The sequence below is a fragment of the Physeter macrocephalus genome, chromosome 8 (genome assembly GCF_002837175.3).
Source record: "Physeter macrocephalus isolate SW-GA chromosome 8, ASM283717v5, whole genome shotgun sequence".
Taxonomy (NCBI): Eukaryota; Metazoa; Chordata; class Mammalia; order Artiodactyla; family Physeteridae; genus Physeter; species Physeter macrocephalus.
The window spans coordinates 142,591,109-142,609,813 of NC_041221.1; positions in this window are offsets into that span (position 1 = coordinate 142,591,109).

Genomic DNA, 18,705 nt, shown 5'->3' on the forward strand with positions numbered 1-18,705 from the left:
GTATTAGGTTAAGGATTTTTTTTTTTTTTTTTTTTTTTAATAAAGAGGAGATAGTAGAGCAAGTCTTAGCTGATGGTTTCTTCCCTTCATATTGGTTAATTCCTGTGAAATGATGTGACCAGGAACCAGGGCTGGCTTCATCCACAGGAGACCAGTGCAGGCACACAGTGCCTTGTGTTCACAAGGGCCCCACACGTGGGCTTCACTGCCTCCAGCTGCTGTCTCTAAATTCTTACTAATTTTATCTTAGAATTTATGTTTGTGAGGTCTGATGGGGCAGTGGATCACCTGCCAGAGGCTTGGAGCTTTGCCTCATAGTCTGTCCCCTCCCTATAGGAAGCCTTCTAAGTCAGTTACCTAGACCCTCCTACCCTCCACCTACAACAAAGATTTGGGTGCTGATGAGGGGGATGTTTGGGGGTGAGCACCCCCATGACATACTCAGATGGGGCATGGTGGTGGCTGTCATTGCCTCAGGCTGGCAGTTTGGTAGGTGGCCAGCTGGGCACTGTCTCTTGGGATCTCACTCACCACCTTCCCATTCAGATACTGAGTATGTCATGGAGTTCGATTTGGAATCAAGTGATGTAAAGAGGTACTCACCACCCAGTAACATTCTTGTTAGGAGTGGCAGCAGAGACCAACTACCAAAATGCACTTTATCATCAGATCAGCCTGCAATTTAAACATAGCAGGACTGAGGCGCAGGAAGGTTAAACCACTGAAATCGGATAGCCACATGACTGCATCCTGAATCTTGATATAAATGAATCTCATTTGTTTCAGTTATAGATATCCTCCCACGATGGCCAAACAGAATGAATTTATAAAATTAAACAAACCTAGGGGATTGCTTTTGAATAAGAATACATCAGACACTCATTACGTGCCTACCGGTGCATCCTGCTCTCGGGGAGCTGAGTCATTTCATTTCACAGTGGCATTCATCTTCACGTCTGCTATCACACACGTATCCTTTCAGTGTTATTGCTGAAGTGTTACGGGTTCAATATGTAACACCTCTTCTTCCCTGGAGTTAATTACGCAGTTCATCACTACTCTTTTTTTTTTTTTTTTTTTTTTTTTTTGCTATACGCGGGCCTCTCACTGTCGTGGCCTCTCCCGTTGTGGAGCACAGGCTCCAGACGCGCAGGCTCAGCGGCCATGGCTCACGGGCCCAGCCGCTCTGTGGCATGTGGGATCTTCCCGGACCGGGGCGCGAATCCGTGTCCCGTGCATCGGCAGGCGGACTCTCAACCACTGCGCCACCAGGGAAGCCCCCCATCACTACTCTTGAGCTTTACTTGTCTTCCTCTATTCATTTTGATTCCAAGGACAACAATTTCAATGACCTCCATCCATGTCTTTCATTTCACCGTCCTGATCATCATCACTCACTCACTCTTCAACCTTTTTTAGATCCACTTAATTGTATGATACCTTGTAGAATAATTTTGATTTACTTTTATAAAATATTAAAGTCATTGTCACTTTGATGACTTCATTTTGTGTCCAGGGTATAACATACCAGGAAAAATGTTCTAAACTAAGGCTTGACTGAAGCATTAAAAAGAATTTCTGTTGAAGACTCAGGTTCCTAATTGGTAACTAGAATTGACTTGCTTGCTTTCCTCAGTGAGTTTCTATAGATGTCTGAAGTCGAGGTGTTGGCAGGGTCATGCTCCCTCTGGATTCTCTAGGGGAGGCTTCTCCCTTGCCTCTTCCAGCTTCTGGCAGCCCCCGGAGTTCCTTGGCTTGTGACAGCATCACTGTAGTCTCTGACTCTGTCTTCATATGGTCTGTGTCTGTGTGCAGACTCCTCTCTTCTTACAAGGGTACCAATCATATTGGTTTAGGGGCCTAGCCTACCTTACTCTGGTACAACCTCATCTTAACTACATCTGCAATGACATCATTCCCAAATAAGATCACATTCTTTGGTACTAGCGGTTGTGACTCCTATGTATCTTTTTGGGGGGACACTCAACTCATAACCTATACCCTTGGTTTGATTGCTAACTCCAGCCATTACTAGCTCTATGACCTTGAGCAAGTTACCTACTCTCTTCTCAATGTTTTACTTGTGTTTGGGGGCTAATAAGAATTATATGAAATAATGCAAGGGAAGTGCCTAGCACAGTGCTTCATATAGTAAGTGTTTGAAAGTGCTATCAGATTACCATTTGATTTGTGAACGGGGCTTATACTTAGGGTTTTATGTTAGGATTCTGGTTTAGAGGTAGTATCTCTCACTTAGAAAACATCTATTAATTGTTAACATGGGATCTATAAATAGGATTCTGAGGAACCCTGTGATTTATACCAAGACTAGTTTGCATGCTTGTACTCTTTATTCTCCCTGGAAAAAGAGTCCACGTATTCACCCAAGGAGTCCATGCCACCCCCTCAAGTTTAAGACTGTGCTTGTACTCATACTTAGCACTTCATGGTGAGGTTATAGGGAAGCTTCAATATAGAAAACTTAGAGCTGAGTCAGAGAGACAGGTGGATGTCTGGTGGAATAAGAGAAACCAGTGCTCCCAGGAGTGCGGCTCAAAACTGGGTACTTTGCTTAGGTTATCTCGTTTTATCCTCATCACAAATTATGAGGAATATCAGCCACGCTGATTTCCAGAGCAAGGAGTGGAGACTCTGCAAGGTTATAAAGTCTGCCCAGTTCACATGCTAGGAAGAGGCAGAGCAAGAACCCTCACCCACTCCTGGCTGCCTCCAGCCCAAGGAGACAGCTTTGTGCTGCACAGTATTTGCTCATCCTCTTGTAATGTGACTCTTAAAGTAATCCTGAGATAAAATAAGAAAGCGATTATTATCCCTTATTTGGATGAAAATACAAGTCTAAAGATGGTTTTAAAAAACACTAGGGCTTCCCTGGTGGCGCAGTGGTTGAGAGTCCGCCTGCCGATGCAGGGGACATGGGTTCGTGCCCCGGTCCGGGAAGATCCCACATGCCGCGGAGCAGCTGCGCCTGCGTGTCTGGAGCCTGTGCTCCGCAACGGGAGAGGCCACAACAGTGAGAGGCCCACGTACCACAAATAAATAAGTAAATAAATAAATAAATAAAAATAAAAATTAAAAACACTAGCCAAGGGGACTTCTCTGGTGGTCCAGCAGGTAAAAACTCCACATTCCCAATGCAGGGGGCCCAGGTTCGATCCCTGGTCAGGGAACTAGATCCTGCATGCATGCTGCAACTAAGAATCCACATGCCACAACTAACACCTGGTGCAGCCAAAATTAATTAATTAAAAAAACAAAAACACTAGCCAAGGTAACATAGCAAATAAATGATATATTGATGGCTATCTCTGATTCCCACCTCCCAAAAATAAACAGAAATAGCTCGTTTACTGAGCACCTACTGTACTCTGGATATATGCCTGCTTTACTTAATCTAATTTAGTTCCCACTGTAGCCCTGTGAGGTAGGTATCTATTTTAAGGATGAGGAAAAATGGAAGCAAGACTTCCAAGGATAGATGGTGAGTGAAACACATTCTCCTCCTTCCAGTCCCCGGGGAATCTGCAGTGTTACATGTCTCTAGAAGTAGAGGTGAAAGGGGCGTGTTAAATAAGGAGGATTGCTTGGATATCTGTTTAAAAACTGGTCGGGTCCTTCTACCACTTTGTCAAAAGAAAGAAACTAGTCATCTACTCTCCACACATTCACACCGTGGTTTATCCTCTGGAGAGGAAAGTCCCTTAACGGGAAAGACCTGGCACACTGAGGGCCACCAGTGCCTTGTGGAGAAGGGAGGAATTGGATAAATGAATGCATGCTGGGTGTGCAAGCCCTCAGTCCTCTTTCCCATTAGGCTCTGATAACACTGACACCAGGGGCCTCCCTCACCAGACAAGACTCCAGGTAGTGTCTTTCCTGGAGCTTTTGACAACCCAAGAAGGAAGATTTAAAGTTAGCCGACTTCAAAATTTTCTAACTCAACACCCTAGCCATTGTTTTCTGGAGTGAAGCCTGCTGTCGACAAGTTCCACCCTCATGCTCAGAACTTTCAGACAGGGGTTTAGGTCTCCACACTTAAAGATGAACAGATAACCAAGGATTTTTGAACATATGGGAAAGGCTTCTAATACGACTGACAGATACTAAAACACATGAACAGAAAAAACAGCAACTTTACGTTAACTATCAGAGAGAGACGTGATATAGCGACCAATAATTTATTTTGATGAAAAAAAAATAGGATACCAAGAGAGCAACATTCATAGACCAAAAATTAGTGTGAGGAGAAAATATTACAGCAAGAATGGAAAAATTCCAAAGGTTCAGAAGGTAGATTTAAGAAAATTTCCTAGAATAATGAACAGAGATAGAAAACAGAAGGGTAAGTACAAGAAAACTTAAGAGCCAGTCTAAGAGTTCTAGTTTTAAATAATAATAGGTACAAAAATAGAGCAAGAGAAAATAAAAGGGAGGAAACCATCACTATATAATTTAAAGGAAAAAGAAAAGCCCAGAACTTTTCCAGATTGAATGAGCCTATCAAGGGCCCAGCATGACAAATAAAATAAGCCCATATAATCATAAAATTTCAAAACATTCACAATGTTTTGAATACACAGTCCTGCAAGGTTCCAGAGAAGAAAACTGTTGTTACATCAGAGGGTCTGGCATCAAAATAGCTTCAGACGTAACACCAACACCAAAAGCTAGAAATTAAGGAGAGCCAGGCCTCAAAATTTTGGAGGAAATTGAACCTAGAATTCAATACCCAGCCAAACTTGCAATTGAGCGTGAGTAGAATAAAATATTTTGCATATATATAAGGCTTCAAAAATTTACCTCCCGTGCAATCTTCTTACAAAACTGTTGTAGAATGCACTCCAAGAAAACAGGGGAATCAAACAAGAAAGAGGGAGACAGTGCATGCAATAAGCAGGGACTCCTTCGTGAAAGAGGAGTGAAGGAAATCCCTAGGACGACTGTGACGGAGAGCCCAAGAATGACAGCTGTGAAGCAAAAAGGATAAAGAGTCCAGATTGGAGGGCTCCGGTAGAGACATTTTCAGGAAGATAGCCTTGTGATTGATGCACCTGAACATGTTGAAAGGGAACTTAGACAACTAGAGAAGAGTTTGAGATTGAATTAGGAAAAAGGCTATAGAAAAGCAAACAAGTATAAACAAGACAATTATTAACTCCAGGGAAAACCAAAAAAAACATGTGCAAGAAGGGAAAACCAGTTGTGGTTTACTACATGACTCAGGTGTGTGTACCATTTCCATACTCATAATAATGGAAATACTGAATATTGATCTAATTGAAATTATTTTATCAGATACAGCTATACTGTATTAGAAAGATAGGAGCATGTTGGGGTAAGACCAAAAGACCAAGGAAGTGAGCTAAATGCCCACCTGCCACCTTGAAAATTCAGTAAGTAATGCCTAAAACTCACAAGGAAAAAAAAAAAATACTATTTAGATGATAGGTGGAAACTACCAAACTTATTAACTCAAAGAAGTAAAAGTGTTAGCTTCTTGGCCAGAAGAGATTGAAGCGTGAGACAAGTGGATCATAGGACTAACATCAGTGTTTAATGTAGATAGATATAGATACATACCTTTGATAAAAATAAAAATGTCTAAAAGATAGAAAAACTAATCAAAATAGTAATCACTGTTATCTTTAGATGATTTTGTTTTTCTTCTACTTTTCTATATTTATGATAAAAGCATATTAGTTTTATATAAAAAAATATTCATTATGAACAAGAAATTGAAACTCAGAAACGGCCAGTAAATTTCCTAATTCCATTTATCTTGTAAGTGGTGGATCTAGGATTCCAGTGCAATTCCGTCTGACTCAAATCATTTTTTATCTTTCATCAAAGCATTCCATCTTCACTAAAAACCAAGAAGCAAAATTGCCATGCCACAATACTTGCTCCCCTCTCCATGAGCTTCTTTCTATACCAAACACTTGATTGCTTTCATTTGTCTACTTATTTGCCTATGTATTTATTTATACTCATTTAATTCCAGAAAGATTAAAGAATGGATTCCAAAGATACATACACTATAGCAAAATAACATAAAAGTGAGGCAGGGGCATTTGATTATCCAGGTTCTCACAAATACAACTGAATGAGTAATATTCAGTTTCCTGAGGATGTGACTTGATCCCACGCTCCTTTTGTTTTTCCATCAGTGTCTAGCACAGTCCTGGGCACAGAGATGCTCAAAGAATATTGGTTGATTTGACTTGCTAGTAAAGCTATGCCTTCTGGAGGAGTGAGGTGAACTTCTTTCCTCCTTGTTGTGACTGTCTTGAAAGGGTGTAAGTAGTTTTCTTGCTAACTGCCTCCATTTGGGAATATAGCAGGATGACTAAACATTCACCTAATTAATGGAAAACTGGTAAAATCCACCAAAATAACTTTTTAATCAGCACTTCAATTTTTTTCGGTCCTTTTATTCCCTTTTTGGCAAATCATGCAGCGTCCATTCTTAAAAATAAATGGGCAAACTGACAGCAGGAGGTATATGGAAGGTATGATGAGGTATATGGAAGACTAATTTAATGTGGGTACCTTCCAGTTGACATAGTGAGATACATTTACTTCTGTTTGAAGATCCTGCAGCAGTGACAAAGGCAATATCCTTCGACTCCAGCTGTTAATTATCCTTCAGTTCCTGGGGTTTTCATCCATGTCCTTGCTTAGGATAGTTGTTGGTTATGAGGTTGGTAGGGTGGAAGATGGCAGTTCAGGGAATGGCAGTTCTTGACACTTTTGGGCTCAAAGAATGAGTAGATCAATCCTTGAGTTGTTTAAGATATAAATCTAGTGCCTTCAGAGAAATCTGAAGTTGTCACCATTCAAATGGAGACTTTCTTTTTTAATTGCCTAGCTCATTAAGAAGCCTTTTGATAATAGCTCGTTGGTAAGACATTCCTTAGGAGCTACGCTACCCATTTTATTTGAAAAAAATTTTTTTAAATTTTTAATTGAAGTATAGTTAATTTACAATGTTGTGTGGAGGTACCAATTTTAAATGATGACATGCTAGGAAATAAACATGAAGAAAAATATCTTTAAAATGTTTCCTCCTAAGCTATAACATACTCTGTTAAACTTTGGTGATGGTACTTCCTCCACTTAATAAGTATTGATTATGCATGTGCTACATGCCCAACATAGTTGTAGGCAATGTAGATACCACAGTCAACAGGATGGGCCCAGTGTCTGCCTTCATAGAGGGTATATTCTTGGTACTGTTCATCCTGTGTCATGTCCCAACATCATTTTGCCTAATGTTTTGGCAAGAAAAGCATTGTTCTGGGCTGATACCACAGTGACTCATCCAGTAACAATAGCGAAAACAGTGATAATGATACTTTTATTGAGTTCTAACTAAAAACTCTTGATAAGCACCTTTGATATGCCTTATTTCACCTAGTCCTCCTAATAACCTTAGAAGGGATACTAAATGCAATCAGTTTTACAGAGGAGGAAACTGAAACTCAGAGAAGTTAACTAATTTAAAGTCCATAGCTAGTAAGCAGTGCAGCCAAAACCCAAACCCAGAATTTCATGCTCATAACCACCATATTGTATTGCAAAACTTCCAGGACTCATCTGTACTATTAAAATCACCAAACTTGGAGCCACACATTGTCGGTTTCAAGTCCAAGCACCACCCCTGGGAGATTTAACTTTTTGGGGTCTCTGTAACTCATCCACAAAGTAGCAATAATATGACAACCTTACGGTGTTTTGGTAAGGATTAATTAGGATAATGTATATATAGCACTGGATCAGTGCCTATACAATGGGTGTACATAATAGATAATGAGTATAATTATCAACTTTGACCTAAGATGTGGCACAGTGCAGGCAACAGAGGCCTATTAATTATTTATAGACACCATTATTAATTTGCTTCCAATTCATGGGGATGGGGGCAGAAGTAGAAGGGGAGGTCTGAGGCCTTGGAAATCAAATCAAGTAAACTATTTATTGAGAGCCTCTTCACACTAGGGTTTGAGTCGCTCAGTAAGTACATCCTCCCTGGCCTCCACTGCTTGGTCACCTGTTTAACTCTTACCCTTTCTGCGAGGCCCAAATGAAATGCTGCCCTTCCCTGAAGTTCTTTTCATCTTCTATAGTAGGAAGAAATTTCTCCCACCTTAGAACTCCCATGGTTTTTAGTGGACAAAACAGTGGTTCGTAAATAAAGCCCTGCAGACTGGTTCCAGGAAGTTTCCATCAAAATCCCCCAGGGAGTGGATTAAAATACAGATTCTTAGGTCCAGCCTCCAGAGTCTGATGCAGATGAGGCCCATGTATCTGCATCTTTAAAACAGTGTTTTGTGTGATTCTGGTGGGCAGACATATTTGGGAATCACTGTAGGACAACATGAGGCTCTCAGTACGTATGCATTCCTTTACATTGCAGTCATTTATGTGTATGTTTCATTTCTTTTCCTTGGAGATTATCTTTCCGATACTCCAAGTCAATGTAGGGATAAAAATAAGAAAAAATAGAAAGAGGAAGTCCCTTGTAACATTTTTCTCAGGTCCTAATCATCTCCTCTAAGATGTTTTACTGCATTCCCTGGACAGCTCTTCCTGCTGTATGTTCCCATAACACTCTGATTTTCTCCCTACAGCAGTGGAGCTTGTATGAGTTGGAACTTGAATGAGTTTTGCTAAAAACATAAAAATTTAAAAATTATTGGAAAAATATCACGGTGCCTGCAGAGTAATCAAGATAGGCCCTATCTGAATAGAAAGCCGCACACTTTAATGCTATCAGGGATCTCTTTTTATCTTGCAAGTCCACTTTATTCCATGTGTTGGTTTCATTTCCTGGGACCTACTGACCTGCTCTTTCTCCATTTGGCCAGTTCTGTTCTCATGTTCAGAAAGCTTTGTGATAGCGGGGAAGCATGCATTTCCACATCAAAAAAACCCTGCATGTAGAGTATGTAGATTGGAATGGCTCAGGTCACAGTCCCACTCCCAGACCAGAGCTTCTGGCGAAGGGTGGGGGACATGATGAGTGACAGATACCAGTGACCGCACATGGTTGGTGGGATCAGTGTCATAAGACAGGATCCATGAAAAAAAGATCTTGCTGAAGAAGACAAGCCAGAAAGATGGACACTCTTGTGAGACAAGTCTTTCCCTGACTCTGTGCTGCATATACTACTTTCTCGGGTACAATTATCTACGTTTAATGGGCTGCAGCAGAGAACAGTGTTTGAGGACAGCTGCGGACTCCACCCCTTACAGCTGCCCCTTGCTTGCGCTGTGGCCTTGAGAAAATTACTTAATTACTCTGGGCTGCAGTTTGCTCAGCTTACAAAAATGGCAATAATAGTAGTACTATTTCATCGGCTTGATGGAAAATTGAGATAATATATCTATATAACATGCTTAGACTAATGCCTGATATTCCTTACAAAAATGTTAGATATTAGCTATTATTAATTATTCTGTTGTCCCACTAGACTGTCAGCCCCAGGAAGGTAGGCAACCTTGGCTTTCTTTCTCCCCAGCACAGAGGCACAATGCCTGGTTCTTACTGCGTGAGCCATCTGTACAGCTTTGTTGTCGGTGAACGCAGACCAAGTTCAGTGAGCAACATCTGCACTTTACTCCACCTAAGTGTCTATTCTGCTGTAGCGGGGGGAGGGAGGGGGGAGGAATTACACACACTTACGCACACATATACACACACACACACACGCACGCACTTCCTGAACTGGAGTGAAGAAGGGGCACATGGGGCCAGCTAAGCCATTACTGTCTCCACGTGGAATTGACTTTGCCTTTAGAGAACCACAGCCAACCCCAGTGTCATGTTTAAGCAACCAATGTGTGTAATGTATCAATTGGGACCAAATAGCACTGGAATTTAACATCATGCTGTCTAAGTAAAGTGTTTACTAAACAAATTGCCAACATAAGCAAGATATGGAGAGCCTGCTTCAAGAGGATATTTCCCAAAGCACTTAAAAGTATCCACTTATTAACAATCACATTGGCATGATGGCATGCAAGGAAATGATCGATTGTTTTGGCTTTTAATTTAAGCAGTAGCAGGAGTTTTTAGAACTGTTGGAATTTGGAAATTTTTTTGTTCTGTGTATCTTGGATAGATATAACCTTAGAATAAATTATGCTGTATTTTAGAAATGTCAAAAGCTATTGATTTAAAATACAAGTACAGGGCTTTCCTGGTGGCGCAGTGGTTGAGAGTCTGCCTGCCGATGCAGGGGACACGGCTTCGTGCCCCGGTCCGGGAAGATCCTACATGCCGTGGAGCGGCTGGGCCCGTGAACCATGGCCGCTGAGCCTGCGCATCCGGAGCCTGTGCTCCGCAACGGGAGAGGCCACAACAGTGAGAGGCCCGCCTACCGCAAAAAATAAAATAAAATAAAATACAAGTACATGCTTTTAACAAAAAAAAAAAATGCCTTTTCTAAAAAGGCTTAAGTCCAGAGGGACAAAAAGGGAAAGATTGATACATGTGACCATATAAAATTTGACTATTAAATATAAATTTAACACTTAAGTTTTCTACCTAATTAAAAATTTTTTAAAGTCAAAAGCCAAATGGACAGCCTAGAAAAATATTTCCGAGATGTACTAAGAGAAAGTTAATTTACTTAACATTTTACATGCATTTGCAAATCGATAAGAATAACTCATTAAAAGCAGGCAAAATACATGAATAGGCAGTTCTTTGAAAAAATAAATGTACAAAGATATGAGACTTTACTCATTAAAGAAATGCAGCTGATCTTTGAACAACAATTGTGTGGTCCCCTAATTTTTTTCAATAAGTATGTACTACGGTAACTACAGTAGTACACGATCTACCTTGGATTAAATCCGTAGATACAAAACCACAGATATGGAGGAACCTCAGATTTGGAAGGCTGACTATAAATTACATGTGGATTTTTGCTGAGAGCAGGGCTGGCACCCCTAACCCCCTACATTGTTCAAGGGTCAACTGTATAAAGTAAATAATTCATTTTTTTTTCACTTGTCAGATAAAGGACAGTTAATGTGATAGTGTTGGCAGGGAGGTGGACAAAATGTCACTCTTACACTTTGCTGGAAGGAGATTGGGTGCAACATCTTTGGACGGCTGTTGACAATATCCATTAAATTGGAAAATCCACATAATCTTTGTCCCAGTAGTTCTACTTTTATAAAGTTAGCCTACAACACATGTACATAAGCTGATCAAGGATGTTTATGGTAGTATTGTAGGAAATAGCAGATAATTAAATCATCTTTGAAAGTCCATCAACAGGCTAAATATTTTATGGTATATTTATGCAATGAAGTATAAAGGAGTTATTTAAAATAATTAGATATAGAGTTATATGTAATGGTATGAAAGGTCAGAAACAGTATAATTATGTAGAAAGGGCTTATAATCTCTGTTCCTACAGGAATGCTAGTACCTTGCTATTGCTGTCAAACGAGAATACATAAAATATGCAGGAAAAAATCTCTTAAAGGATACAGAAGAAATGGTTAATAGTGGTTGCCTTCTAGGAATAGAACTAAAATTTTGGAATGGGAAGAAGACTTAATTTTCTCTGAATAATTGTACTTTTTTATCATTTGTAACTTTTAGCTTTCAGTGGGCCAGACATTATACTTCTGCTTTATAGCATCTCATCTTCAAAACCACTGGCCAGTCAAGTTTAATTAGCTCTGTTCTACAGATGGGGACCTTGTGATTTGAAAAGACGGAGTAACTTATCTAGGGTGCCACCGTTGGTGTCCTTGTTCTCTCATCAATAGAAAGGTTTACAGAAATATCAAGGAGTGCAGTTCTCAATAATCTCACGTATGTTCATGACTCCATACTTAGGAAGGCTGAAATATTTTTAAAGAAAAAATAAAATATTTTCCAAATATTTTTACCTCAAAAGTAGAAAAAAGAATGGATTTTCTGCTTTACTTTCTAGAATGCTCTTATCCCAAATTCCAAGTGTCAGGGTGGTATAACAAAGTCTAAAAAGTGTTTCCCCTATTCTTTCCTTCAACACTGTTTATTGACCAGAATGTTTTGACTGGGGAGATGGTAAGAGAAGTAGAACAAAGGAAATAAAGAGCATCAGGCCTGAATCCCACCATCAGTACGCTTCCGTTTAGGGAAAGACTTGGGAAAGCCTGACTTGTGATTCTAGAAGGATAGACAAAAAAGTTCCACCTTGCTTCTCCCGATTCTACCTCTGGAATGGGTGGACACACAGCAAGAATAACCATAAGACAGCTATAGAGTTTAAAAATGGGGCTGCAGGATCAGAAAGGTGTATATGAATTTACATGAAGGTGGATTTATTCTATCTGCTCCTCCACTCAAGTGTTGGGTGTGGCTTTGTGACAACAGTCAACTGCTGTCCCCTCAGTTGGTCTTATTGCCCATGTGACTTATAAATTCAATCCTACCAAAGAGCTGAGTGTGATTTTAGTGCTTAAACATTTGTTTTTCATACAATAGCCCCTAAATGCAATTCCTTGGGTGCTCACACAAGGAAAACCAAACTGGATTGGACTTTGACAGACTGTCTTGGTCTTCAAAGGGGGTACCCTCTCCGAGGATTTACATGTGTAGTTTTGACTGAATAGGTTTTGCCTTACTTTCTGACTTACGAACCTAACCCAAGATGAGTGAGTCACAATACTAGTTATAATCATGGCCAATTATTTAATCTCTCTGAGGCTGAACACACCTATCTGTAAAAGCCGTAAGGTTATTGAGAGAATACAATGAGACATACAAAGGAAACATACATAAACAGACCTCTAATGCCTATAGAATTTCTGTGTCTGGTTGATTAGTGGAGAATGTGCACCTATCCCAAAGAAAAACTCTAAAATAAGTCCTTTTAAGATACTTAGTTTTAAAAATAAATAAAAATATTCCATGGGATATCATAACATTAGGATCTGTTCAGCTTTGTCTATTAACCTGATATACCTCCAGGCTGCCTTAAGAATACTGTATGTACTGACCTGACGGTTGCTAAGACTGGGGTGAGAAGACCTGTGTGAAAGCAAGACTCTGAGGCAGAGAGGAAGGTGCCGGAGGTTGAGCTGCTGTTGCCTGTTTGTTTCCCTGCGGGCCACATTCCCTGGCCCAGCCCCATCAGTGTAAGTGAGAACCAGATTCTGTCTCTCCCTACACTCAACCATGACCTTCAAAACCCCACAAAGACCCAGGGTCTAACAGGGTCTCCAGGAGACCCTTTTTATCTTCTTGGCACCAGAGCATCTCTAAGAACCAGAAAGAAAGTTTTAGAACATGATACAAGGACAAGACACAAGAAGAAGCCACAACAAAGGTTAACTTTGCTTCAGAGATTGAAGAAAACACTGCTGCAAGGCCACCACACCACAGACTGCAAAGCCCAGATGTGTAGAAATGACACTGACAGCTGCCATTTACTTCCGTGTTGCCTGCTAACATCCATGTGTCGTGATAGCAGTTTACCGTGGTATTTGCTGGGAGCTCTGAATTAGCCTATTCCCTAAGCAGTAGTAGTAGTACTAGTAAAAGTAGTTTGTTCCAGTTCATATTCTAAGTACTTTACATATGTTAACTCATTTCATTTTGCTGTAAACCCTATGATGTATATATTATTTTGATCCCTATTTTATCAATGAAGATACAGAGCATGGAAATAAATCGACAGGAAAAAAAATAAAGAAATTGCCAGGATTACACAAGTATTCATTGTAGGAGCTGGAATTTGAACTCAGGTAGTCTGTCTCCACAGACTGTGCTCTTCATCTCAGGGGCTGGCAAATTTTTTGTAAAGGGCCAGCTAGTAAATATTATCGATTTTCATATGGTCTCTGTTGCATATTCTTTATTGTTTTTTTTAAATCCTTTAAAAATGTAAAACCAATCTTAGCTCACAGGAGGCACAAATACAGGCAGCAGGCCCATTTTGTCTGTGGGCCATATGTAATCTGCTGGTTAATACTGCACAGGTTGATCAAAGGTTTAAGCACACAGTGGGTGTGCTATTGCATACTCCCCTTAGGCAAATCCTATATGCCTATAATATAATTGGTTTTCTGTTGACAAAATAATCCACAGTTCTGACTTCATCTCTCTCTCTCATTTTGTCTGAATTGATGAGGTTTGGTTGCCTCTTCAATCAGCCTTCCTCCAAACTAGTGTTGCTGTTGTTGGACATTTAAGAAGGGACCGTAAGGGTGGAATAAGAGCTTATTTTTCAGTCACTTTCAGTGTGTCATCGGCTTTCTCTCCAGGATGTATTATTACACAGGGAAGTGACCTTAGGCACTATGGCATTGGACTGGATTTGGATCTTTCTTTGACTGAGTAGAAACAAAGGCATAAATAAGATGTAAACCTTAAGGTTGCCACTTTTCTGGGACCTAACCTGACATTAATTAAGGCAGTTCTGCTAATAGAAATTTATCAGCAACCTGGCATCTAATCCTTTATCATTTTCATTAAAGCTTAAAATGGCTTATAAAGAGACATGGTTCGTGAAATGGATTGATATCACAATGGAACATCCTGCTTTCTAGGTACCTGCTATATACTTGGAGATTCAAAACATCATCACAGCATTGTAGGCTAGGCTGCTAGTGAAGAAACCACTGTGAGTTACTGGATTTGCTAAAAATGAAATAAATCTTGGTTATTTGTTTTTTTAACACTTCCATAGTACATAATGCATAACTCAGCCTCATGTGATGAGTGTGAGGAAATCATTGCATTGGTTATTTCAGTTTAAAACTTAAGAAAAAACTTATAAAAGTGTTTTTCAAGTTATTTTGACCACAACTCATAGTAAAATATAGACTAAAAAAATTCTCATGATACAGTACATGTCTATCCACACACAGATGTAAACTGAAACAAAAGTTTCAGAGTCAATACTACTCTAACTACATTTGAGACATTTCTGATATTTTATTATCTATTCTATTCCATTAAATTTTTTAATGTTCTTTATTACAACTAAATTTATTTCATAATTTATTAATGGGTCTTAACTCAGTTTGAAAAACACTTCCCTAGAAGACCCACATTCTCACACTGCTCTGGTTTACAAGAAGCAATTGTTTGGGGGTTCTTCTGTATCTTTACAGCTTACTTTATTTGCTGAGAACCAGATTTATGTGAGATTTACATGTAAATCACTGCACCAGGCTCTATGGGAAGTGCAAAGAGATGCCTTCAATTACTGCAAGCCAGGAATTTTCTGAGTTGCCAGGAAAACACAGGTGAACAAAGCAACATATAATCTCTGCCCTCATAGAGTTTATGATCTAGTGAATGAAAGAAACTCAGAACTCAAGGAGTTTGGGAAGACAACATAGTCAAGTGAATAACTTAAGTAAGTAAACTGTTTTATTAGCATTTTTCTGGATAAAAAGTGTTTCCTTATCTAGCAGGGTCAGTCCCATTTTTACAGATGAGAAAATGGAGACTCAGAATCTGTCATTTAGGCTTAAAGACTTAAATATAAGACATGACACCGTAGAACTCCTAGAATGGAACATAGGCAAAACATTCTCTGACATAAATTGTACCAATGTTTTCTAAGGTCAGTCTCCCAAAGCAACAGAAATAAAAGCAAAAATAAACAAATGGGACCTAATCAAATTTATAAGCTTTTGCACAGGAAAGGAAACCATAAACAAAAAGACAACCTATGGACTGGGAGAAAATATTTGCAAAAGACGTGACTGACAAGGGCTTAATTTTCAAAATATACAAACAGCTCATACAACTCAACAACAAAAAAACCAAACAACCCAATCGAAAAATGGGCAGAAAACCTAAATAGACACTTCTCCAAAGAAGAAATATAGATGGCGAATAGGCACATGAAAAGATGCTGAACATCACTAATCATTAGAGAAATGCAAGTCAAAACTGCAGTGAGGTATCACCTCACACCAGTCAGAAAGGACATCATTACAAATGCTGGAAAGGAAACCCTCTTACACTGTTGGTGGGAATGTAAATTGGTGCAGCCACTATGGAAAACAGTATGGTGGTTCCTCAAAAAAACTAAAAATAGAGTTGCCATATGATCCAGCAATCCTACTCCTGGGCATATAGCCAGACAAAACTACAATTCAAAAAGATACATGCACCCCTATGTTCATAGCCACACTATTTACAATAGCCAAGACATGGAAGCAGCCTAAATGTCCATCGACAGAGGAATGGATAAAGAAGACGTGGTATATATACAGTGGAATATTACTCAGACATAAAAAAGAATGAAATAATGCCATTTGCAGCAACATGGATGGACCTAGAGATTATCATACTAAGTGAAGGAAGCCAGAGAAAGACAAATATCATATGATATCACTTACATGTGGAATCTAAAAACACGATACAAATGAACTTATCTACAAGACAGAAAAGACTCAGTTCTAGAGAACAGACTTGTGGTTGCCAGGGGGATTGGGGGAGGGAAGGACTGGGAGTTTGGGATTAGCAGATGCAAACTATTATATATAGGATTTGGTAAACAACAAGGTCCTACTGTATAGCACAGGGAACTATATTCAATATCCTGTGATAAACCATAATGGAAAAGAATATGAAAAAGAATATACATATATGTATAACTGAGTCACTTTACTGTACAGGAGAAATTAACATAACATTGTAAATCAACTATACTTCAATAAAATTTAAAAAAAGAATCTGTCATTTACCAGAATTACATCATTGCTTTCAGGCCAAATCCAGGATTATTTGTAATAGACATGCTGCCTCACATGATTAAATGTTTTTTGTTTTTTTTTCTGAAATAAAGTGGGTTGGGAGTTTAGAAGAAGTGATGATTAAGTCACATTATAAAAATGTTTTAACCTTGAGAAAGCTTGGAAGATAAGAGGTCTCATCTCCCTTTCCTTCAGAAGGAGCTAATCTGATTATTTTTGAAATCGACAAATTATGTCTTTTAAAGAGAAGAATGGCACCTTCTTGTATTTTGCAATCTTTTCTGATTCAATTCTTAAAATCCCTCATTTGGAATTTTACTCGTCTAAATCCGTATTTCAAAAACCAGGAAAGAAAGTGGGACATTTTCTGAAGATCATCAAGGCAAGGAACCAAAGAATGTCATCTCTCTGGGAGAATCTATGCTTTGTTCTTCTCTTCACCAGGCATTTCTTGAGCATTGACCCAAGAGACCACGCTATCTATAAACTAAACATCTACTGCTTCTGACTCCTAGGAGTGAACATGTTATTATTTTTTAATTGATGTATAGTTGATTTAAAATGTATTAGTTTCAGATGTACAGCATAGTGATTCAATATTTTTATAGATTATATTCCATTTAAAGTTTGAGTGGAAATTTTTAAATGGCAGATGGAAAAGATCATCTCAAATTCAAATGAAGTGTATAAAATAGACTTTTATACTCATAATCATCCTCATCTCTTATATCTGTGCCTTGGGGATCAACTCATTCTATAAACTTACATGTGTAATAGTTTCTTACTTGGGAAAATTGAGATCATTTGGATACACTAAAGAGTGGTTTTAGTGAGAAAACAGACAAGAAGATTTTTAAAGTGCCAACCCTTAGTAGAACTGTATGCACAGAGGACCAGGTCTCTGGCCACCTATGTGAAACCCTCTGTTATATCCACTTAGAGCCCTACAACTTCTCTCTTAACATTCACCCAAGAGTTTTAATTGTCCACTCATTTTGTGACTATTTAATCTGTAAGAGTCTCTCTGCGGAGCCCTCACTAGACTACAGTCTCCATAAAAGTAGAGATTTTATTTCTACTCTATTACTACTATATCCCCCAGTACTAAGCAATGTGATTATGTGTTAAAGAAATGTCTATTGGATGAATGAATGGTCATGTTAAGGAATGTTGTTTTAAATAAAGTACTTAGGTTTAGTTCAATCTTTATATATTATTCATTAGCTACTAACAGAGCACTTGAATCACTCATGATGTTCTTTTTGTTTGTTTTACAGTCAACTTTGACCACTTTGAAATTTTAAGAGCCATTGGAAAAGGCAGTTTTGGGAAGGTAAGAACCAAAATGATTAACCAATAATGGGGTATGTAGCTCAGAGAACAGAGAGCCCAAGAAGGTTCAGATTAATTACTGGGACCACAGTAAATGATAATTCAGAGATGTTTTTATAATGGGTTTTTATAAAATTATTACCACAGTTTGAGCAAAGTATGAGACAGGCAGCTACATAATGAACATGTATGTTCTCAGAATTATCTCAGTCAAATCAGTTTACTCACTGGAGTTTGAGGCTTTCTCTACATTAATGGGGAGAGTAAGATTTCATAATCATTTGCAAGTTGTACCAGTACATTCAGTAACAGTTGTCTTGTCAGTATAAGAATTAAATCTTTTCATGTGGGAAAGAAGCCACCTGATTTCTATTTTCCCCAATTGTACCACAGTTTTATTTTAAAAAACCTACCACAGGGCTTCCCTGGTGGCGCAGTGGTTGAGAGTCCGCCTGCCGATGCAGGGGACACGGGTTCGTGCCCCAGTCCGGGAAGATCCCACATGCCACGGAGCGGCTCGGCCCGTGAGCCTTGGCCGCTGAGCCTGCGCGTCCAGAGCCTGTGCTCCGCAACGGGAGAGGCCACAACAGTGAGAGGCCTGCGTACCGCAAAAAAAAAAAAAAAAAAAAA